The sequence below is a fragment of the Mesoplodon bidens genome, assembly GCF_964165515.1.
Source record: "Mesoplodon bidens genome assembly, chromosome: 4".
Classification (NCBI taxonomy): domain Eukaryota; kingdom Metazoa; phylum Chordata; class Mammalia; order Artiodactyla; family Ziphiidae; genus Mesoplodon; species Mesoplodon bidens.
Window position 1 is genome coordinate 138,908,473 of NC_138160.1, and position 23,991 is coordinate 138,932,463.

At 48.5% G+C, this 23,991-nt stretch overlaps 1 protein-coding gene across 2 annotated transcripts in view; it reads right to left on the reverse strand.

Annotated features, from left to right (window-relative positions):
* MED26 (mediator complex subunit 26) overlaps positions 1-23,991 on the reverse strand; it is a 38,439-nt gene that overhangs the window by 2,785 nt on the left and 11,663 nt on the right. Inside the window, exon 1 of one of the 2 annotated variants that reach the window (XM_081232353.1) lies at positions 22,488-22,639. The exons of the other annotated variant lie outside the window; for it this stretch is intronic. The gene's annotated coding sequence lies outside the window, so the exon portion shown is untranslated. Of the gene's footprint in view, positions 1-22,487; positions 22,640-23,991 lie in introns of those variants that run through there. 2 annotated transcript variants of the gene reach the window in all.

Below are 23,991 nucleotides of genomic sequence, written 5' to 3' on the forward strand. Positions count from 1 at the left end.
TGAAGGATTTATCAAATAAAGTGCACCACGTTGAAAAGAGCCATACATAATAATCTAATCGATTTAGTTAAATTAACGAGATCTTCAGAGTTCATCTAAAGACACCACAAGGAGAGCAAAATTCAAAGTGGGAGAAGACCAATGCCACAGGGCCCCGAGGATCCATCTGGAGCATACAGAGAACTTGGGCCAGGAGACACAAATAGGAACTGGACAAAACAGGAGATCGTGCAGCAGTGCTCAACTCTCTTAGTCATCAGCAGATGCAGACCGAACCCACCAGTGGCTGCTACACTGCATACACACCTGGCTAGTGGAAATGGGGTCTGACAATACCAGGTAGTTCTGGGGTGCAGCCAACTCTGGGGAGCGATGGGGCTGTGTCTAGTCAAATCAAACACGTGCATGTTTCATGACCAAGAAATTCTATCCCTCACACGAGACTTGCTACGAGCCAGGCCCTGTTCTACCAAGGTCTGTTTCCACATAGCACTACCTTGTTGAATTATCACAACCTCAAGGGGAAGGTACTATTATTACCATCACATTTAATGAATGGGGATGGCACAGAAAGGTGTGGGTCACGTGGTCATATGTTATAACAACACCAATGTCTTCCAGGAGTTGAAGGAACAGACTGAGAAATTCAAGAGCACTAGAAATGAGCACACTGCAGCTTCAGTGCATTAACAAGGTGAAGTTCAAACCACGAAGGATGAAAAGTCACAGAAAATACATATTGTTGATTCCAATTACACCAAGCATCACAGCACACTAAAAAATTAACTCAAAATGAATCCCAGACCTAAATGTGAAGGCAAAAACTCTGAGGCTTCTAGAATAAACAGGAGAATATCTTTGCAACCTTGGGGTAGACAAAGATTTCTTAGGAGCCCCAAAGCACTAATATCCAAGAAAAAATACTGACAAACTGGGCAGTGAGGAGGCCGGTCCCACAGGGACGAGGCCACCCTCTCCCTGTCCCCAGCCCTGGGATTCTGGCCCTGACAGGGTCCTGGGCTTGCCACATGGCCTGTCTCCACTCCAGTGACCTCACCCTGGTATATTTAGAGCCCTGGGTCCCCACAAACTTCTGAACCAGCAGTCCCCGCAGAGCGAGCCCAGCAGCACAGAGTGTCCTTGTCCTTGGGCAGACACTGTCCTGCTGCCAGACAGGAGGGGGGAGGCAGAACACCTGAGCAACCCTGGGGGCTGGCAGCAAGCTGGCACTGTAGACCTCACACAGCTGGAGACCCTCCTGGAAGCTGCACGGGGGCGGGGATGCGGTAAGGCCTGTGGGCCCCACTGTCACAGCTGAGCAGCTCCTACACTCTGGTGGGTGTGCAGAGAGGCTTTCGGCTTTGAGGAGGCTCTCAGGCTCTCAGCCCTGTGGAAAGTGCTACGTCCTCTGCCTTCTTCTTTCTGCCCCTGCTGCGTTGAAGTTCAGGACCCCTGAGGGCTCATCCCTCTGGCTCCACCCTGGCCCCCACTCTGGCCACGATGGCAAGGGCACTGAGCACTGTGTGGGGAGCATCACCTGGCATTCTGGAGGCAGTCAGGCCCTTGGGACCAGGAAGTGGACCAAGCCCTGCCCTCACCACACCAAACAGGCAGGAGTCCTGCGGTCTATGCAGTGCCAGGTTGGGCCTCCGGCCTCAGACAGCAGACAGTGACACCCCAGCAGCCTGTGGCCCTTGCCTCCCACCCTCAATGAGAGGACCCTGTGCATAGCAGGGACGCCAAGGCTCAGATATAGCCAAGGGGGGGCTCCCATCCAGGCTCCAGGCCTATCTATAAAAAGTCCAGCACAGGACCCGTGGGGCAGGGAGATGGGTGTCAGGCACAAGGCAGGCCAGGGGTACCTGTGGTGAGGGCAGCATCTGAGCAGGGCCTCCCAGGGTGGACAGGAGAAGCCCCAACACCTCAGGAGATGGTAAAATGGCACCAAAGCCCTGGAGAGGGGAGAGGGGTCCAGAGCAAAGACAGTGGCATAAGTCAGGAGGCCAGGAGGAAGAACAGACCCAGGGGAAGTAAGCTGGCTACACAACCTGCCTTCCATTAACTTCAGCCACTGTGGGAGCTCAACTGCTCCCACTACCCCAACAGGCCACCCTGTTGCTAGGTCCTTCCTGGCACCCGTCTGTCTGAAAATACACTCACTCACCATCACAGCAGAGACCATGCCATTACTGTGTGGGGAGGAAGCCTCTGAGCTACTCCCAGGCACTGCTCTCAAAGAGGGCTTTGGGGCAGCTCTACAGGTCATAGTGCCCAAGGGTCACTCACACCCTCTTGCTGTCAGGAATAGCCTGGAACATCCGTGGCCCTCTGTCCTTTGGATATCTCCCTTGGGATTCATTCCCAGGGAATGAAGTCAAACCAAAACTAATAAACAAAAAAACCACCTCTCAAAACTACATGCCAAACAGCTTTCCCCAAAAGGGCAGAATTCACACATGAGGGATGTCTGAACACCTGCAGCCTCATCTTCTCATTGGGGCTCCTTCAACAGATACAGATTAATGTGAAATTCCTCAATAATTAGTGAAGCCAAATGTCACCTCCTTTCTACTAATGCTGACTTCCCATGTGAACTGCTCACTGTCCCAGCCCACTTACTTTCATTATTTGACTGGCCTCTTTACTGCAAGTAAATACCCTCCCAGGGTGGTGATGTCTGCCCCTGTGCACACAGATGCCTAAATGTGCTCAGGACTGGCGCTGCAGAGGGAGGTGTCAGGAGCGGGGAGAGCTACTCTGGAAGGGCAGGGAGCAGGTGAGGTGGGCCAGGCAGCGGGGGAGCACTCAGAGCAGAGCAAAGGCAGGGCAGGAAGTCAGTGGGCAGCCCCGGGTGTGGCCCAGGTGAACACACAGTCAGCTGGTGACCACGGTGGAACTGACTCCATCATTACTGCGCCGAGTGCTTGCAGGTCCTAGACTGGAGATTCATGAGGGACAATCAGGTATCCACGGTCAGACAGGAAAGCAAACGAACATCCATCCCAGGCAGAAAGAAGGTGAAGCAGCCGGTGTCTCCACACGGAACACACGGACACCCTCACACCCTCTAAACTGGCCTCCTCCAGGCCAGCTCAGGGAGGGGAGAGAAAGGACCCTCCTCAAACTGTCCTCACTCACACCTCAGGGACGCCCAGGGGCACACGCTGTGGGGCGGGGAGGGAACGCTCACCACTGACCCAGTTCCCAGGGTTCTTATGCAGACCTCCCACCACGTGAGAACCAAAGGCAGGCGGGGAAGCAGCAAGGCCTACCTTCTGGTGAGCCCCTCATCACTTGCTAAGTCACTACTCCAGCCAGCCTAACCCACGACATTTGCTGCTCGACTCACGGGAGGAAGGAAGGGGCGCTGGACACGCACAGGTGACAGGACCAAGGCAGGACAGCAGCCCTCAGAAGCAGCCTGGGTAAAAGTGTGGACTACACAGTGCAGGATGCCACCACTCCCACATCACATGTCTGAAAGTTGTTCTGTAAACATGTTCAGTGGTCTGAACCTGGATCCATGCGCAGAGGTGGGGACGGCCCAGTGGGGACAGACCCACCACTGACCAGCCTCCTCCTTGTGGTAATTCAGGGGATAGGCCCAGGCCCTGAGTAATTACCACCCTGTGGGGGATTTCCAGCCCTGATGTGAAACAAGGAACTGAGACTTCTTTGGAGTCTGCAAGGCCCCTTGCTCACTGCTCCCTCTTCTCCAGGCATCAAGGGCTCCTGCTCCACCCGAAATCCCCAATCTCTCACTAATGAAGCTAGACCTGTGCAGCCCTGGTGGCAAAGAGGAAACCCTATACTCCCCAAGTCCAAGCACTGGTGAGACCCAAGGGCAGTAAGCCAGGGCAGGCCCACCCAGCCTGACTCTCCTCACAGGACCACTACTTGTTGGGTTCCTCCAGGGACCAAGGTCTCTAGCTTTTCTCCCTTGAAACTCCACTTTACAGATAAGAAAAAACTGAGGGTCCAGGAAGGTATACGAGGTCCAGTGCTCACCACGCAGCTAGAAGGCAGTGGAGTGTGGCTTTATGCTAGCCTGGCACAGGGTCTGCCCAACACACACGGCCCAGCTGGTGCTTTACTAGGTAGGGTGAGGGAGGGCACCCAGACACCACCAGGCTGGTGACGCTGGCATCCCACCCACATACTCTCCCCGACTTGCCACAGCAGGGAAATGCACAGGTTACAAGAGTTCCACACAGGGTTGGCTTCATGCCCGGCAGCACCTATGGATGGCCAGGCTGCCTCTGTCTACCCCCAGGGTGCACTGGAGCCAGAGAGATCCCCACGCCCACCCACAACAGCAGGGGCTTCAGCCCACCCTCAACGCTTGCCCTAAGCTGCAGGACACTTGGTAAACGACAATGGCACTGAAGCCTCTCCCTGCCAGGCCCTGGAAGGAAATGGCACACACCGAGGATGGACTCACCCCGCCTGTCTAGCCAGGCCCTGACCACACTGTGGCCCTGCATCTATGCAGCACAGCCCACACCAACTCCTTCAGTGGGCTCAAAGCCCGCCAGGTCAGCAGTAAAAACTAGTTCACTTTAAAATCAACCATGTGGAAGTCACTTTTTTTTTCTTTTTCTTTTTAAAGCAGAATAGTCTAGACTAGAATTTACAAAACCCACTTAGCTCGAAAGGCTTTGGAAGTGTTCATCAGCAAGCAAGCTGTCCTTCCAAACCAAAACACGACACAGATGGCACCCAGAAGCAAGCAAACCTCGAGCCTTTCAACGTGCTGAGTGTTGTAAGGCCATCCTTGGCTGAGTCACTGTGCCCTGCAAGCCACACAGTGGGCGTCAGTCGTGTCCGCGCGGATGAAAGAGGCTTTGCCAGGCGAGTGTGTGTCTGTGATTTGGTCCCAGTCTCACTCTTTTCAGCCACAGCAAGTCTTCCTGCTTCTGATGAACTCCACACGTTCCCAAGGTGGGTGCTATTCTGTGACTCTAACTGCTTCTACTGCAAGTCAGTGCAAGAGGCGGTGCCTGCATCTCCCAGAGAGCCTGGCGGTGACCAGCCTGTGTCCCACCCCGTCTCCCTGAGCGAGGAAAAGAAGTCAATGTGCCTTGATTCTACCTCTCAGCTCGGAAGGTGCAGCCTCCCGGCCCCGTTCTGCCTTGCCTGGTCCCACAGCCAGGCAGGAGCCAGGGGAACCTCCCTCAGGCAGGTGTCATGCCAGCGCCCTGCCTGGCAAAGGCGCCTTCCTCTGCCAGGACCCCATGGGGATCTCGCACCCACAGGGGTAAAGTCTCTCTCATTCACGGCTTCTGAGAGGAAGAACAACACTGGGGCGGGGGCTGTGTCTCAGCCACAGCCACCACGCTCACCACTTGCAAAAGCACAAAAGCACTTCCTCATCGGTGGGGCCCATCTGCTCCCCAGGAGCATCCACAGCTGGAGGATGGCCACTGCCTGCATGGCCCTGACTGTTGTGCACTCACAGCCCGCAGAGCGCCCATGGCCAGAGCAGCCGACTGCAGCTGCAACTCGGCCCAGAGGCAGCAGGCAGAGCATTGCTTGCACCTAATGAGCAGCCCAGGAAGAGGAAGCCCAGGGCCCAGGACAGCGGCCATGAGCAGCTACCATCCATGGGACCTCTCCGAGAGGCTTGCAGAGGTGAGAAAGGGCCCTCTCCACAGTGCTAGTCCTCTCTCTCAACTGTCCCAGCAGCTCTTCCCAACAAAACTACAAACTTAAATGCTCCTGACCTCTGAATCAGGTCAACATACAATTCTTGTTGTAATTCAGCCCTTTCTGAGAGCACAAGAGCTCTCAACATGTCATCTGGGAGCTGGTTCATTCCTACACTGATACAACTGGATAGTCAGAAAGCAAAGCAGAGCGTTTTCTATCTGCATCCATGCTCGCAGAAGGGTCCAGGTGGCAGTGCATCTGATGACAGCACGCCGGGTGAGGTTTCCTCCCTCTCAGCCATGCTCTCGTGGGAACAGCCAGTAAGAATATTAGCTGCGCAAGACGAAACACCCGACGCCCATGGGAGGGGCACACACAGTGCTCGGCCCACACGCACGTAGAATACAGGCGATCCAAAACTAGAACGAGCCCGCTTTTTAGGAAGTGATGGGGCCAACCTCCAAGAGAATGCTAAGTGAAACAGCGAGGTAACAGCAGTGCACTCTTGTGCTGCCGGTGAAAAACGCCTGGTGCTGGGGCTGGGCAGAGACAAGCCGGGCCAGACCTGGCTTCCAATGCTGGTCCAACTAATAAGACTTAAAGCAAGACCAGCCACCAACCTGAGCCCAGCTCTCCCTCCGGCAGCCGGAAAGCCTGGGTGGAATGCTGGGAAACCACAGATTGTGTTTGTAGATCCTCAATGGCACACTGACCACCATCCTGGGAGACTGTGCCCACAGCGGTCAGGCCAGGAGAGGGTCCTGTGCACTGTCCGCCAGGCTGCTCTGGGGTTTCTAAGGTCCCTTCAGGCAGCGCAGTGCCTAGTGTGGCGCCAAAAGTCTGCCAGTCTGCTCCTGGGCTGCTGTAGGATCCTGAGAACAGGGGATATCCTAGAATTTCCCTCAACAAGTCACCAAATGCAGGCCTGGAGGATGCAGGAAGGGCTGGTTATGGCCCAGTCCTGAGGCATATGCAGAAATGGTCAGAGGCAAGGACAGAAGTAACAGGTGAGGCACCACAACTGAAGCTCAGCTGAGCGGCCAGGAGCACCAAAGTGGCGACATCAAGCAGCCTCCTTTAGGACATGAGAAGGACTATGCAGAAGAGAACCAAGGACATACCCCTTCTCAGAGGGCCTCAAGCCCAGACCTGGCCCCAGAACCTGAGGCTGCCAAGCCTTGATGGGTAAAAGTGACCACACCCACAACCGACGACCAGGACGCCCGTGGTAAGCAGTAAGAGTGTGTTACAGACATGTGACTGACTCGCAGGGTCTGGTGGCCCTCACTTTCCTGGGCACTCCACACGGGGTCACCAATGTCTTTTCTGAGCTGGGTGGATGTGAAAAGAGTAACAGGAACTGCTAGAGCCTGGGTGGGGGCCACACTGGTTAAGTCATTTGGTGAGTCACAGGGTTAAATATGGAGGAGCCCTTGTCACCTTCCACGGAACAGGAATCTGTGAGATCCGCAAACTCACCAGGCCCTAAAGGTAATTGAGGAAGGGTATGCCTGTCCTACATGACACAGCAGCCATCAGGCAAGACATGGCCTAATGGGCTGTGTGAACTCCATATCACATGCTCCAGGGCAGAAAGCACCTGAGAAGACTGTACACAGGAGGTGAGCAGAGAGCTCTGAGCCCGCCCACCTATTCCCTCAGCCACTAAGTGGGAGGATGACAGAAGCTTCCTACAGGCTCCTGGGAGGGGGACAAGAGATACACACATGAACACCCAGGACAGGGCCTGACTGGCACACAGTAAGCGCTCAAGAAAGGGGGTCACCACAGAGCCTGTCATGGGACTACACTTGAGAGGGATCAGGTTCAAGGCCACCTCTTTCCCCCACCTGCTGCCCTGGGCTCTGTGTGGAGCTAGAAGAACAGCAGTGGGCATGGGGACTTTCTCAGTGGGCATTCCTGCAACAGGGGCCACCGTGGAGAAGACCAAGGACATCGTCACATGGAACAGGAAGGTAAGTCTGTGCACTGTATCAAACATCATGTAAGGATGAACACTCATACCCCAGGACCCAGCAATTCCACTCTGGGGTAGGGACCAACAGAAACATGAGCATGCATGTGCTGAGAATGGTCAGAGCAGCCATATTCAGAACAGCCCCATCTGAAAACCACCCACATGGCCACCAACAGTATAATGGATGACTAAGTCATGGTCTAGCCATTCAACGTCGAATGGACACACTACTGCTACACACAACATCAAAGATAAATCTCAAAACAGGTTGAGTGAAAAAGCCAGATACAAAAGAATACATTTTGTACTGGATTGGAAGCTCAAAAGCAGGCAAGACTTGTCCATGGTGACGGAAGTCAGGGAAGTTGGGGGTGCAGAGACACTAGGAGAGGGAACAAGAATGGCTTCTGGGGAGAAGCTCTATTCCATGACCTGGGTAGGAGTTTCTGGGGTATGTTCACTTCATAAATGTTCACTGAGATGTAATACTTACAACTTGTGTACTTTTCTGGATATATGATACACTTTAATGAAAAACTGGTCTTAGAGGCCATCCCATCCTAGAAACAGATGCCAGCACTACTGGGGCTGAAGAGGAGAGGTGTTGGCGAGCCAGCCCCTCACCCCCCACTCGGCAGCAGAGACCCTCTCAAGGTCTGAGAACTACCGCACCAGGAGCGCAGGCTACCTCTGAGATACCCAGTGTGTGCAACGCTTCACAGCTCACAGAGAAAGGTGTCCACATGCCCCTATCCTGGGCAGAGGCCAGTCTGGGGAAAACAAGGGCGCTCTTTAGGTTCCATGGAAGGAGCACCAAGCAGGTCAGAGTCCCCAGGAAGGAGCAAGCTCTAAAGTTACTGGAGAGAGGCAGAGGGGCAGGCAGGCAGCAACCACTGCCTGGGCATCACTAGCCAGCATCCTGGGTGAGTGGGCAGGCGAGCCTCTGTCTCCTACCACACAGTGGTTCTCTCCTGAGACCACAGACTTCCAAAGTAGGTGTTATGCCACTTCCACAATGAGGAAGCCAGGGTGCCCATTACACACCTGGCCACAGTTTCATTACTAACCTAACCTGCTAATCCTGTGCAGTTAGCCCATACCTGCCTCCACACAACAGGCCATCAGCAAGTCGTATTGGTGACAAGGGCAGAAACAGCTGGCTCAAGGGAGAACAGTGGAACAATTCAGATAAGGAAAATTTTGCATGCCTACACCAGGAATGAAGATAGCAAAGAAAGACTAGATATTAAAGTGGGGGAGGCAGATAACATTCAAAACTCAGCTTAATCTGCCATATTAAGAGGCCAAAAATGAAAAGCTTTATGATCATTTCAATAGGTGTAGAAAAAACATTTGACAAAATTAAACATCCATTCCTGATGAAAACTCTCAGTTGGCTAGGAGTGGAAGAGAACTTCCTCAGCTTGATAATACCCACAGCTAACATCACACTTGATGGTGAAGGGCTGAATGTTTTCCCCCAGGAACAGGTACAAAACAAGGACATGTGCTCACCACTTCTATTCAGTCTTGTCAGGAGATTCCAGCTAGTGCAATAAGGCAAGGAAAAGAGAAAAGGAAAGGGAGGAAGGGAGGGAGGGAGGGAGGAAGAAAAACCATCCAGTTTGGAAAGGGGGAAGTAAAGCTGTCTTTATTCACAAATAACAGAACAGTCTATATGGAAAATCTTATAGAATCTACAAAATAAGAATAAGTGAGTTTAGCAAGGTGGCAGGATATAAGTTCAATATAAAATTCCACTGTATTTCTATATGCAAGCAACAAACATTCAGAAACTGAAAATTTAAAAACCAATTCCATTTACAATAGCAATTAAAACTGAAGAAAATAGATAGCTAGTGGGAAGTAGCTGCATAGCACAGGGAGATCAGCTTGGTGCTTTGTGTCTACCTAGAGGGGTGGAACAGGGAGGGTGGGAGGGAGACGCAAGAGGGAGGAGAAATGGGAATATATGTATATGTATAGCTGATTCACTCTGTTGTACAGCAGAAACTAACACACCACTGTAAAGCAATTATACTCCAAGAAAGATGTTAAAAAAAAAACTATGAAGAACTTACAGATAAATTTGACAAAAGATGTAAGACCTCAACAATGAAAAGTACAAAACATGGCTGAGAGACACTACGAGAGGCCTCAATTAATGGAAAGATATACCAAGTTAATAGCATGGAAGAGTCAATATTGTTAAGATGTCAGTTCTCCCCCAAACTGATCTATAGATTCAATGTAATCCCAATCGGAATTCCAGCAGGGTCTTTGGGAGAGATTGACAAGTTGATTCTAAAATTTATATGGAGGAGCTTCCCTGGTGGTGCAGTGGTTGAGAATCTGCCTGCTAATGCAGGGGACACGGGTTCGAGCCCTGGTCTGGGAGCATCCCACATGCCGCGGAGCAACTAGGCCCGTAAGCCACAACTACTGAGCCTGCGCGTCTGGAGCCTGTGCTCCACAACAAGAGAGGCCACGATAGTGAGAGGCCCGTGCACCACGATGAAGAGTGGCCCCCGCTTGCCACAACTGGAGAAAGCCCTCACACAGAAACGAAGACCCAACACAGCAAAAATAAATAAATTAATTAATAAACTCCTACCCCCAACAAAAAAATAAAAATAAAAAATAAAATAAAATTTATATGGAAACGCAAAGGTCCTAGAATAGCTAACAAACTGAAAAAAAGAAAATCAGAAGCCCACATTATCTGATTTTTAAGACATTATATAGTCAAGACAGTGTGGTATTAGAGCAAAAACAAACAAACAGATCAATGGAACAGAGTAGAGTCCATTTAACAGGTCCACACATACATGGGCAGCTGATTCTTAACAACAGTGCAACAACAGTGCAACAGTGCAACAGTGGTAAGGCAATTCAGAAGTGAACGAATAATCTTTCAACAAATAGTGCTGGAATAACTGGATAGCTATAGGCAAAAAACAACAACATTGAAACAAAACATCAAATCCTTGACCTCTATCTCACAAGACATACAAAAATTAATACAAAATGGATCATAAACCTAAATATAAGAGTTAAAACTACATAATGTACAGAAGAAAACACAGGAGGAAAACCTTAGTGACCTTGGGTTTAAAAGGCAAAGATTTTAGTAATATGAAACAAAAAGTACAAACTATAGAGAAAACAAACTGGATTTCATCAAAATTGAACATCTTTGCTCTTCAAAAGATGACACTGTTATGAAAATGAAAAGGCAAGCCACCACTGGGAGAAAATATACACGAATCATATATCTAAGAAAGGACTTGTCTCTAGAATATATAAAAATCTCTTTCAATTCAATAATTAGGCAAAGAACCCAAGGGGGGAAAAAATGGGGAAATGATTTGAACAGATTTTCAAATCTATCACCAAAGAAGAGCTATGCATGGCAAACAAATAATTGAAGAGATGCTCAGCACTATTAGCCATCAGGGAAATTCAAATTTAAAACACCATGAGATACCACTACATATCTATTAAAATAGCTAAAATTAAAAAGATTGACCACATGGAGTACTCATCAAAATGTGGGACAACTGAAACTCTCCTACACTGCTGGTGGGGTGGGAGTATAAAATGGTATAATCACCTTGGAAGACATTTTGACAGATTATTAAGCAACCCAAAAGTCCATCAACACAAGAATGGATAAACAAATTGTAGTATATCCATAAAATGAAATGTTAGCAACAGAAAAGAATGAACTATTCATATATATACAACATGCATGAATCTCAGAATAAATATTAATGAAAGAAGAGCCCAGACACCACCCCACCAAAAAAGTACATACCACATGATTTCACAAAATTCTAGAAAAGGCAAATTAATCTACAGTGACAGTAAATCAGCAGTTGCCTGGGGATGGGGGTGGGCTAAAGGGAAGATTACAATGGGACAAGAAAAAACTTTTGGAAATATCTTTATTACCATGACTGTGATGATGGCTTCTCAGGTGTATTTACAGATCAAAATATATCTAATTGTACACTTTAAGTGTGCACAGTTTATTGTATGTCAATTATACCTCAATAGAGTTGTAAAGCAACTATGGAGGCAGATGACAGATGCGACAGGTCCTAGAAAAAGGAGGAGGGGTGGGAGGCAAAGAGAAGGAACACTTCTTTGTTGGAGGTTAGGCATCAGATGCCCCTCTTGGGCTCAGCCCTCCCTGGGGAGGAAGGTCAGACAGAAAGTTCCTTCCCCCCTCATGAAGATGAAATGAAGAAGCCTGTCATGCCTGGGCCTCCCAGGGGTATCATAAGGACTGCATGACAAAGGCACGTGTGTATAACGCACTCCTAATAGCAGCAGGCATCAATCCATATATATATTTTTTTTTCCTGGACATTCTGCTTGCCCCTGCAACACCTGTGCATCAACAGACTGCACATCCTAACTGTGGGCTTGGAAAAGGTGACTCCTGGCTTTCCTTCAGAAAACGCACTATGGCTGGAGCTGGGTGACAGTGTCTTATAGGTTGTGAAATGAAAGGCTCACTAGCCGCCGAGGACTGAACTTCAGGACATGTGCCCTCCTCAGCCTGCCTGTGGGGTTTTGTCATACTTCAACTGGAGACCCAGGAGAGGGAGCCAACTTCCCATGCTCACATAGGAAAGGCCAGTGGCCACAAACATCTACAGAAAGTCTTAGGCAAACAGCAGTCTGTTCTCCCCTCAAACAGCTGGTGTGAGCGATAACCTGTCTCCATCCTCCTGACATGAAAACAGCCTCAAAGCATCTGACAGCTTCTTTTCCCCCCTCACTCTTCATGGTTTCCTGCAATGTATTAAGCTTCTGTGACTGAAAGTGTCTGAAATCCTGACTTCCCTCAAGACAGCTGAGCTAGACCCTTACTACACTCAAGTGTGAGTGAGTGAATGAATGAATGAAGGACGGATAGATAAATGAAGCCCCATCTTAGTGTCCTTGGTTGCTGGGCACCATGTTTACTCCAATATTATAAACATCTCAGGGGTCTCCCTCTGCAGCAAGTCAGGATGTGCAGTCACCAAGTAAGTGTCTTGAGAGCAAACAGGCCTTGTCCTGTTTCCAGCTGTCACCTGTACTAGCCACCCCACAAGGCTCATGGGAACAGGGAGGTGACTCTCAGTGCTCCTCACACAACCCCCATGGAAGACAAGGCCAAGGGTACCATGGCTGGGTGGCCGGCAGAGGGAAAGCTGAGGCAAGGGCAGGAGAAGGCTGTGACCAGGGTGGCACAGGCTCTGATACTGCTCCAGGCAAACACGTTTGCTCAGCAGGGCCCAATGGCTTTGGAGAGAGTCTCCCATTTTCAACACAGTGGTCCTAGACGTCACCACAACCACAAATACTTTCTCCAAATTACCTTCTTGGCCACCCTGAAATGATTCCGATGGGTTACATAAAGCAGGAGGAAGGAAAGCCAGGTGAGATTTTTGTGGAGGCCACATTAAAGCAATGGGGGAAACCAAACATCACAATCCACCATGGTAATTCAATGACAGCATGATCCACAGGCAGCAGCACTGCTTGGCATGGCGGATGAGTGGAAGGTTGCTGGTAGGTGATGGAGGACCACCACGGCTCCCGAGGTCACTTGCTACCAAAAGCCAAATCAGCTGCTTCCTCCCAACTTTCCTTGCTGGGGACCCTGGGAAAGCATGACACCCAACAGCAGCCCCCGCTGGGCTGGCGTGGACCCCCATCGGCACTGCCTGCCTCACTCCAAATCACCTGCATCCCACAGGGCAAGGGGTGGCAAAATTGATCCTGAGGACAAGAGCCTGCCCCATGGCTAAATGTCGCAGGACAGCCCTGCAGCGAGACATGAGGTCTCGGTCATCAAACGTCCAAGGCAAGGCGGGACCCCAGCGGGGTTCCAGGAGAAGCACCACAGCAGCTTTCCCTTGCTTTAAACATACCAGGCAGAGAGCACTGAGGAGCACTGGGAACACAGAGGATTTCCCTTTTTACTGTATTGCCTTCGGTGTATCATTTTCTAACATTACTTTCTCACTATTTTAAACCTATTTTTTGAAACTTTTGTAAAGGTCTGTTTTTGCCCCTTTTCATAATCACCATACAGGTGGATACCAAACATGACTGACCATGGCAACTAGGTGAGGAAACAGAGCACAAGTTTTTACTAAAACCTACATTAACATTAAAAAGGAAATTAAGGGCTTCCCTGGTGGCGTAGTGGTTGAGAGTCCGCCTGCCGATGCAGGGGACACGGGTTCGTGCCCCGGTCTGGGAAGATCCCACATGCCGCAGAGCGGCTAGGCCCGTGAGCCATGGCTGCTGAGCCTGCGCGTCCGGAGCCTGTGCTCTGCAAGGGGAGAGGCCACAACAGTGAGAGGCCCGCCTACCGCAAAAAAAAAAAAAAAAAAAAGGAAATTAAAAAGGAGCTCTACCTCATCCCTACCTGTCACTGCACCAAAACTGCTCTGCCCAGGCAATTTTTCACCAAAGCCAAGGACCTGTCAGCCCTGCCTCGTCTCATCTCTCGGACCCTGAGCAAATCCTGACATCCCTCCACACGCTCATCTTCCTCCTCTTGGAGCTCTTCAAGGCACAACCCGAGACCCTTTCCTTCTCTCACTCCACTTCTCCGCTGCCTGAGCAGTCCCACCCCCAGGCAGCTCCACATCTGCATCTGGGGCCCAGGTGCCACCTCTGGACCCACCTGGCAGCGCTTCTGCATCTCAAAGGCACTGAGGATGTCTAGGTACCACTGGCTGGCTCCATCCCTCCCCACCCTCGGAGGTGGGGCAGGACCCTCGGAGCAGGCAAGCCCCCTGTTCTCTCTCCTCCAAATAAACACATTCACACTAGCCCAGTTAGGCATGTCTTCTTTGGACCCTGATTTCAACCCCAAAATGGTGGACCTGAGCCCACCTCCTGGCCAACTTGTGACGGGTACTTTGTCTGAGTGTGCCCACATCCGGTCCCGTAACTTTTTACGCAGACTGACCATGTCTGTCCTAACACAGTGCTGACCCCGGGCTCACCGATGGGGACCTGAGGCTTCATGGTGCCCAAGCTCTTCACCCTAAATATCTCGAGTTCTCCTCCACCCACTTTGGTCTTTTCTCTGAGAGTATCTTCTAGGCCACTACCTTTGTCACTCTTGAACCACAACAGCCCCAGGAGGCAGATGACAACATCATGGCTCAGGTCTGACCCCAGAGGCCAAGCTCTGCAGCACTGTCTCCCCTGAGCCCCTCAAGCCCCCCGAGCCCCCACCAGCCTAAAACATGGCCACGTTTCTCTGGCTGACTTTCCTGCTCTTGTCCAGAGCCTGCAACAATTACATAGTTGAAATTGCATCACAGATACTGTTTTTTTTCATTGAACATTTCTTCCTGTTGTTACATAATCTTCATAATGATCTTGTTTAACAGCCAAACGTCCCATTAATGCATCATTTCCTTGACCGTCTCCAACTGCTGGGCATCCCATTTCCTTCCGGGTTCCCCTACTGCAACCAATCTTGCAATGATCATCTTCACACGTACGACTTCCTTCTCTCATTTTTCCCTCAGAAATAAATTCTCAGGTGTTAAACTCTGTCCTAAGGGTCCAAATACTTTTATGGCAACTGGTTCTGCCTCAGCTATTTTTCACTCTCACCTTACACTATGCAATGACTCCATCACGAAGGGGAGGAAGAAAGCAGGGCTGAATCTGATGTACCCTGCACAGGGTCCCCGAGAGGCAGGCCCACCTGTCTGGCAAACTGCCCTCAGATGTCGGGGCTGTTATCCTGCCCTTGTCATCTATCCCTTGACTCCACCAGCAGGGAAGGGAGAGAGAACCCAGTGCACACAACCCTCCAGGACCGGCACTGAGGCTGCTCTGCTCACAACTGCTGACCGCTTCCTTGCACAGGGATGGGAGAGAACTGGGCCCCCTGCCTGCTGGCTCTAACTCAGAGGCTGTTGGGAAGACAGGCAAGGATTAACGCGACTGTCACTCTACCTGGGGAGGGCTCTAACAGCCCTGCAGGGACACAATGGCACAGGGTTGGGGGTAGGGGGTGTGGATAGAAGCAAATATGGCGTTAGCCTTGCTGAAACCTAGAGCAATTTTTACAGCCCAGTGGTGAGGTTACCAAGAGTGACTCTGAGATCTGCAAGGAGAACACGGCCAGAAGACAGAGCTGCCGTTTCCAAGGAGAAGGGCACCCTGCACACACTGAGAGGGAATGGCTGTCTCCAACATCAGGAAAACCTTGGATGCAGGAGCCAAAACCATTCAGACTGCACACTGAAACTGCTGCAGCCAACAAAGACAAGACACCAGAGTTCATTCACCAGTTATGTATTTACCAGGAAAATAAAAATGTGTATGTGCTGAGGAGGAACTCAGGGAGCAGAGGGAGCTGGAGGGACTTACATTCAGGGTGGGGAAGACAGGCGACAGACAAGCAAACAGGACAAGGTGACTGTACTGAAAGCTATGAAGAAAATAACCAATGTGACATGCTAGAGGAAGGCTTCCTCCGGAGCCTGGGCCAGGAGGGGTGGTCGCCTCAGCTTGGAGCCCCAGAGAGAACCTGGGGCAGCAAAGGGTCTGGAGCAGACTTCTGGCCCCACCCCACCTTCAGAACAGCTGGCTCATCGTGCACCCATAAGGGGCTCCAAGCATGGCCTCCATGACACTCGAGCCAAGAGAACCATCCCAGCAGCCAGCTGCAAAGGCACTGATGCCATCTGGGACAAGGAGCCTGTGGCCTGCAGCCCAAGAGTGTGCTGGAGCCAGCTCACACCAGCCCATGAGAGCCTGTGGTGAAGCTTTCAGGAATCTTGGGAGCCAGATGTTAAACACAGCCATTGTTAAAAATGCAATGATAAGGTTGGGACTGACCACCTGAAGGCTGCTGTGGACAGCTAGTTATCTCCTGCCTGGCAGCATTCTAAATTTTCTAGAAAAGTCACATAACTGGGTTTTTATAGAAAACCTCCATTTGTATTTCTGTGGCTAATTCCAGTTTTAAAAATACTGTACTAAGAAACGACACAAATCCTTGAGCTCTACCCCGCTCACAAATCACCTCTATTTATACCTCAGTGTCAGGTACATGGTAGACACTAACGCATTAAAACTGCACAAGCAGGCCCGTGTGCCAGGTGCTATTCTAGATGTGTGAAGTGTATTAACTCATTTAATCTTCAAAACAACCTCGGGAGATAGGTATTATTACTTCCCTCATTTTCTGTATAAGGGCAGTGACACTCCAAGATGTTGGGTAACTTGCCCAAGGCTGCACAGATAATAAGGCACGGAGCCAGGATCAGGTCCAGGCAGTCTGGCTCCAGAGTTGGTGCTTGTAAGCTTTATGTTTAGTTCCTGAAAAAACAAAGGCACCAACATGCATAAGCAGACATAGTGCCCAAGGAGCAGGAATGACTTATATTTCATTTGACGAAGATTCTGGTTGAAATAAATATCACCTGAGATGTTCCTCTGAGCACCAAGGATGGACACTACCTCTGCCTTACTTCTACTGCCACATCCCTGAGGTCTGGGGCGACCACTGTCCTAGTTAATTTGGCGTCCCATCCATTTTAGCATGTGTCCTGGATTTTTCATCTTTTAAACAAAGTTTTAGAATTTTATTAAAAATAGTTTTTAAATGGAATTTTTATTGCTTTTTAATAAACCATTTGTGGTCAAAAATTGTTTAACGTAATTTACTTTTAGCACTCCCTTTTACTTCTCAAGGGCATCTTCATTTGGATATATATATATTTTTAAATTGATGTATAGTTGATTTACAACGTTGTGTTAGTTTTAGGTATACAGCAAAGTGATTCAGTGTTATATATATATATATATATATATAATGGCTGAGAAATTTAAATATCATATGATATCACTTACATGTGGAATCTAAAAAAAAATGATGCAAATGAACTTATTTACAAAACAGAAAAAGACTCACAGACATAGAAAACAAACTTATGGTCACCAAAGGGGAAAGGGGAGGAGGGATAAATTAGGATTTTGGGATTAATATATACACACTACTATACATAAAACAGGTAAACAACAAGGACCTACTGTATAGCACAGGGAACTATACTCGATATCTTGTAATAACCTATAATGGAAAAGAATCTGAAAACGGATATATATATATATATATATATATACACACACACACACACACATATATATATATAAAACAACCACTTTGCTGTACACTTGAAACTAACACATTGTAAATTAACTATACTTCAATTTTTTAAAAAAGTATAACAGATTTTTTAACTTACAGAAAATGCAATGACAGAAACTGTATACAATAAGTTATACTGAAAACAAAGGTGATGAAATACTCAGAACTCATCACTTCCTACTTATTTTCTCACATTTACTACTATCTAGGTTGTTTCTGAGTTTATTCATGACTACTATATCTTCATGGTGAAAATGGTGTACTACTGAGGCATCTCTTCCCAACTCCACATTTGGTGACAGACATCATGTTAGTAGCTTGAAATCAGACATAGTGGAAGTATTTATACCATGGAAATTGGCAAACACTACAAATCAGGGCTTGATTTATTGTCAGGTTGATGGCCTCTATAGACTCCTGGGCTGTATCCAAGCCCAATGCCTGTTTCTGTAAAGAGTTTTAAATTTTCATTTTATATATTTTTTATTGAGGTGAAATTCACATAACATAAAATCAACTATGTGAATATAAAGTTTTATTGGAATACAGCCACATTCATTTGTTTACAAATTGTCTATGGCTGCTTCTGTGCTACGCATAAAGGCAGAGTTGTGACAGAGACTGTATGGCCTATAAAGCTGAAAATATTTACTATCTGGCCCTTTACAGAAATAGTTCACCAACCCCTGGGGTTGAGACTTAAGAAAATGTTGATTATGCAGATTAAACTTAAAAGTGTGTCATGCCTGTAGCTGTTACATTAGGAATAGCACAAACGATGAGGAAATATTCTTCCAGTATTTGAAAACTCTTTTCTGATTCACTAAGACATTACTTGACTCATTAACATAAAAATTATCAGTCAACATTCATGTCAGGACTACACTCATAAGCTGATTATAGATACAAAAGTTCAGCAAAAAACAAGGAAAGCAGTCTGTGAGAAACAACTGACTACATCAAATTGACAATAAAGTGTTGTGTTTCATTATTATTTGTAAATTGTCTGCTACCTATCCTTTCTATCAGTATAATTTATAAATTATGTGTGTATAGGCATACTTTTTTTTCCCTGGAGAGCCAGCTGTCAAACATTTATGGGCACACCACTAGAGTAAATTAGAGTTCTTCATTACTTCAAAGTGCTTGAAATAAAGTTTGAATGAAACTAAAATCCATTTGCATTACTGTAATTCAACATTACATATAAGTGAAAAGAGGAAAGAACCTGGATTCTTTAGATACCAACTCTTATAAATTACGGTTTACTAAAAAAATGGTTCTAAGTTTTATCATCTCTGCATGCAAACTGAATTTCTCCATGGTGATTATCAAAGTCAAGCAAAAACAAACAAAAAAACCCACCTAACATAAAAAAGTTATGTTCATGGACACAGTGCTCCCTTTTATGAAAATCAATAATGTTACTCGGAAAGTCAACAGAAGTTCAATATTTAATACATTCCCTAACACTTTACACTTTACTTTTCTCATAACTATACTGAAGAAATGTACTGCTCGTCCCCCCACTCCCACTTCTAGTTTCCCAGTGCCCTGCCTGGACGCCCTATTTCCTATGTGTGCCATGAACACACGTAGTCTGGAGGCAGGCAGTGTGACAGCAGGGAGGGGATGGGGCTCTTTACAGAAGCCTGAAGGAATCTGAGGTCACAGGTCTGGGGAGCAGACGTGCACAGTCATGAATGAGGGAGAGGGAAGTATAAACTGAGATGAGAAAGGAAAGAAGGGTCCAAGTCACATAGCACTTGTAGATCATGACAATAAGGAGAGGGGATGTCTATTCTAATCACATGGGATCTTAAGAGAATGATGTGATCTGATGATATTGGTTTGGAAGGGGCAAGAGGGAAGTGTTCCAAGAGGGTGATGGCCAGGTTTGGACAAGAGATGGAGAAAAGAGGATGAAGGGAGAATATACATTTTGGTAGTAGAGCCACCAGGACTTACAGGATAGACTGGACATACTAAGGTGGAGAAAAGCAGGGAGCACGGATGATGCCGGGGCTTTAACAGGGCCACAGTTATGGCCGCACTGACCGCAATGAAAACTCAAGAGTCCTGCACAGGACTTCCTGGTGGTGCAGTGGTTAAGAATCTGCCTGCCAATGCAGAGAACACAGGTTCGAGCCCTGGTCTGGGAAGATCTCACATGCCGCGGAGCAGCTAAGCCCGTGCGCCCCAACTACTGAGCCTGTGCTCTAGACTGGCGAGCCACAATTACTGAGCCCACTTGCCATAACTACTGAAGCCCACGCACCTAGAGCCCATGCTCCGCAACAGGAGAAGCCACCGCGATGAGAAGCCCGAGCACCACAACGAAGAGTAGCCCCTGCTTGCTACAACTAGAGAAAGCCGCGTGCAGCAACAAAGACCCAACGCAGCCATTAATTAATTAATTAGAATAAAATAAATAAAATTTTAAAAAGCGTCCTGCACATCCTCTCTGTCCTGGGAGGCTGGACTCCAGTGCTCTGAGAGCATGAAAAATACGACTGGTGCATTTGACTGGGGTAAAGAGTTGCACAGCCCTGCTCTGAATCTCCCAGAAAGGCATGGGAGAGGAAATAATCCTCTCCTCTCCACTGGCTGCAGTACACAGCGGCCCCACGATCCACTCCACATCTGATTGCTCTCAATAGTTCGAGTGCTCTTCAGGCTAAATCAATCTACTTTTATTTTCATTTTTTTACTGTTTAATTGAAAAAACAATGGAGCACAGGAAAAACAAAAACCGTTCCTATCGCCCCAATACAAATGCTTCCCATTTTACCCCAAGTTCTAGTTTTTGTGCCTTTTCCAGTTGTGCAAGGCTGACAAAAAAATGCTCCTTTTCTTCATCATGGCAAGGCTTGTCCATTTTTCTACAGAGCCTGCAGGATCATTCTTCACAGCTCTACGCTATTTGACTCTGTGGATACACCATGTTTCCTAAGCCTCTCCCAGGCCATTTAATTAATGATATTAAAAATTATTATTACATAAATATATTCATTAACATTGTTATTAAAAATTACCATGTATCTGTAAAAAATTTCCAAGAGTAAAATGACCTGATCAAAGGACGTGACCATGGCTATGCCTCCTGCCACGTAAATATTTTCCAAAAGGGTGAAGTATGAAGGTGCTCCTGGGTCCTGGAGCAGGGTGCTGTGGGATGAGGTGGGTAGAGTGGGAGATGCTCTAGGAGATATAAAATAGCAACAGGACAGTTTAACGCCGTCTTGATTACCTGCCAACAACATTTTTCCCCCACATATTTGAATATGAGGTATATTTTCTGATTATTAATCACATCAACATTTCTCTGTCTGGTGATGTCTCTGGGAGCTTGTGATTGTTAGTTCTGAGTAAGTTCTCCATACCAAAAGAACACTGCTTCCTAAAGGCGATTTCACGCGCACACACAAATCTGTATTTTGATCCCTCCCCTCCCCAGTCTGCAACCACAATACAGAGGGATTCGGAGAAGTTCAGGCAGGTTGTAAACCTGGTTGCGAGTTCCAACCCAAGCACCTCTTCCAAAGTGTGCCTTTCCTTCTACAAGTGTGGGATTTTGTTCTACAACCAATTTCTTCCTGCTTCCCCCTAGGGAGCTTTCAGAAATGTGCAAAATTATGCAATGTTGTCTGGTAATTGCTCACACTAAAAGGAAGACTATCTTTGGCAAAAAATACCATCTGTGAAAACCACAGTTAAATATCTACAAACTCATCCTGGGGAGTAACTGCCTCCGCCCCCAACCCCCAAGAAAAGCAGGGAGGGGACTTAATATGTGTTCAGTGTCTACGATGAGCCCAGCAACTTCCCTTCAGGCATTATTTAACCCTTCAGTAGGGTAGGGCTTGTCTTCACTTTATAGAGGACAGCAAGTCTGACAGATTGTCAGCAATATTTGATGTGATTTGTCCAAGGACAAATATCTCAGAAACAGAGCTATATAGATTTGAACTCCAAAACCCTTGCATATGAAATACTTTTCTTCCTCCCTCCCTTCTTTCCTTCTTTCCTTCCTTCCTCCCTCCCTCCCTCTCTCCCTCCCTCCCTTTCTTTCTGGCCATCCATTTGTCTTTTTCATTTGGGGGGAGGCTCAGAGGATTTCGCATTCACCAACCTGTACTTAAGAAATGAGAAGAAGCCTTTCTTCTCCATGAGACAAGACCTCGTGAATGGAACTGACATGGCTCAGGGGGCCCAGAGCTATCAGAGAAACCAGGCTGTGTGACAGGGGAGGGGTCAAGACTTGAGGGTCGCTGGGAGGGGACAGGGGCCGTACTCTGCACCCCCATGCTACCCAACTCCCCATGTGGAAAAACAGCACAGGCCCCAGCTCTTACCCAAAGCACAAGCGATGAGGCCCTGGAAGCACGCTGTCCAATTCAGGTAGGCATTAAAATTAAATAGAAATTTTAAAGTGAATTCCTTGGTGTACCACCCACGCATTAGGTGCTCACTAGCCACATGTGGCTGTGGCTACCATACAGAACAGTGCAGACAGAGACCATCTCCATCAGCAGCAGTGCTCAGCCAGGAAGGAAAGAGCTCGGCAGGGATTTTCGCAGTCCCCTCTCCTCCCTGCACTGGGCGCAGCGTTGCCTCCTAAGAAAAGTAAAGGCTCTGAGGTCAGCTGTGCGGTGGCCAGCTACTCACCTATTAAATGGTATAATACCTGGCACAGAATGAGCATATGATGAGTTGCTCCTGTCCTCCTGCTTCTGTTATGGTCCAAAGATAAAGTCCTTAGAAAGAGATAACCCTTATAAAGATGATGCCAAAAGACACTGAACACTTGATTTGTTAAGTAGGGTTACTCATTAGATTGAATGAGATCCAGTCCCTCCATGCTGAACTCCACCTGCAGGTCTATTACCCACTAATAGGATTAAAATCCACTCTCTGCTCCTTCCAGCTGCAAGGCCTCAGGTAAGGACAACCTCCCTCACTCTTTTCCTCATCTTTAATAGAGAAACAGTATCAGCTCCCTCACCTAGGTGACTAAACCAAGACAGACACTGCACCAGGCACCTAACATGCTCAGTCCCTTAGGATGACACCACCAGGTGATGGCACCAAGAGCCACATATCACAGATAAAGACACTGAGGCCTGGAGACACTAAGTGATTCACCCCGAGGCCACTCAGGTGGAAGCAACCAAGTAGGACCTGGAGCTGCTGCTCTCACAGAACAGCTGGGGTTCAGGGTTCAGAACCTTCTTTTAGGGCGAGTCCAGGCCTGGGGGACTCTTTTAGGGGGAGTCCAGGCCTGACCCGAAGGAGGGAGGAGGCATGTGCACTCCTGGGGGCGCTGGGCCTGAGGGATTCGTCACACCAGAGAGGGGGGCTAGGCAAGTGCTGCAAAACCTGTAGCTGCCCACCTCCCCCGCTTCCTGAGTCCTGTCTTCAGCCTCTAGAATCTCGACTCCCTAAAACTGAGTGACACACACAGGACAGGCTCAATGCCTGAGTGCTGACCATGCCACTATGGCTCCAAGGGAACTGATGCACCACAGGAGGACCCCAAAGGGCTGAGGTCTGGAGAGGGCCAAGCAGCCATCACAGGAGGGGGGCATCCTCCAGGGAACCAGCCATCCCAACCCCAATACTAGTAAGCCAAGCAGCTGCCCTGCTCAGTCCCCACCAAACTTGAACACTTTCTTACCCCAAACCCAGCTTGGTCCTCCCAGATTAGGCACTGCTTGCGCTTACCCACAGCTTGAAATCAGAGATGGATCCACAATAAACTGGTCATTGGCCCTAACAGAATGAACTATGCATCAGCAAAAGAATGGGGTGGGGAGGACACAGGCATGTCAGACAAGTTAAAGGTGGGCAAGATCAGACCAGGATGCCAGAACAGTCAGAAGAGAGTGCTCCTGGGACAGCTGGCACTGGGCTTGTTGGGAAAGGCATGCTGGGCCTGGAGCCCAGAGAGGCAGGTAGGAAGGGAAGGAAGGAGGGAGAATAGAGGGAGGGCAGGCCACCCAGGTGTAACAGGGGGTCAGGAGCTGATGAGCAGCTGCGTGCGGCTGGAGCAGGGGAGGAGAGAGGATGCCTGAGCCAGAGGCTAGGGCATAATGTGCTCAGCTGACTCTCCTGGTTGCAAGTGACAGAAAAGCCAGTTCAAATGGGCTTCATCAAGAAAAGAAGCCATTGA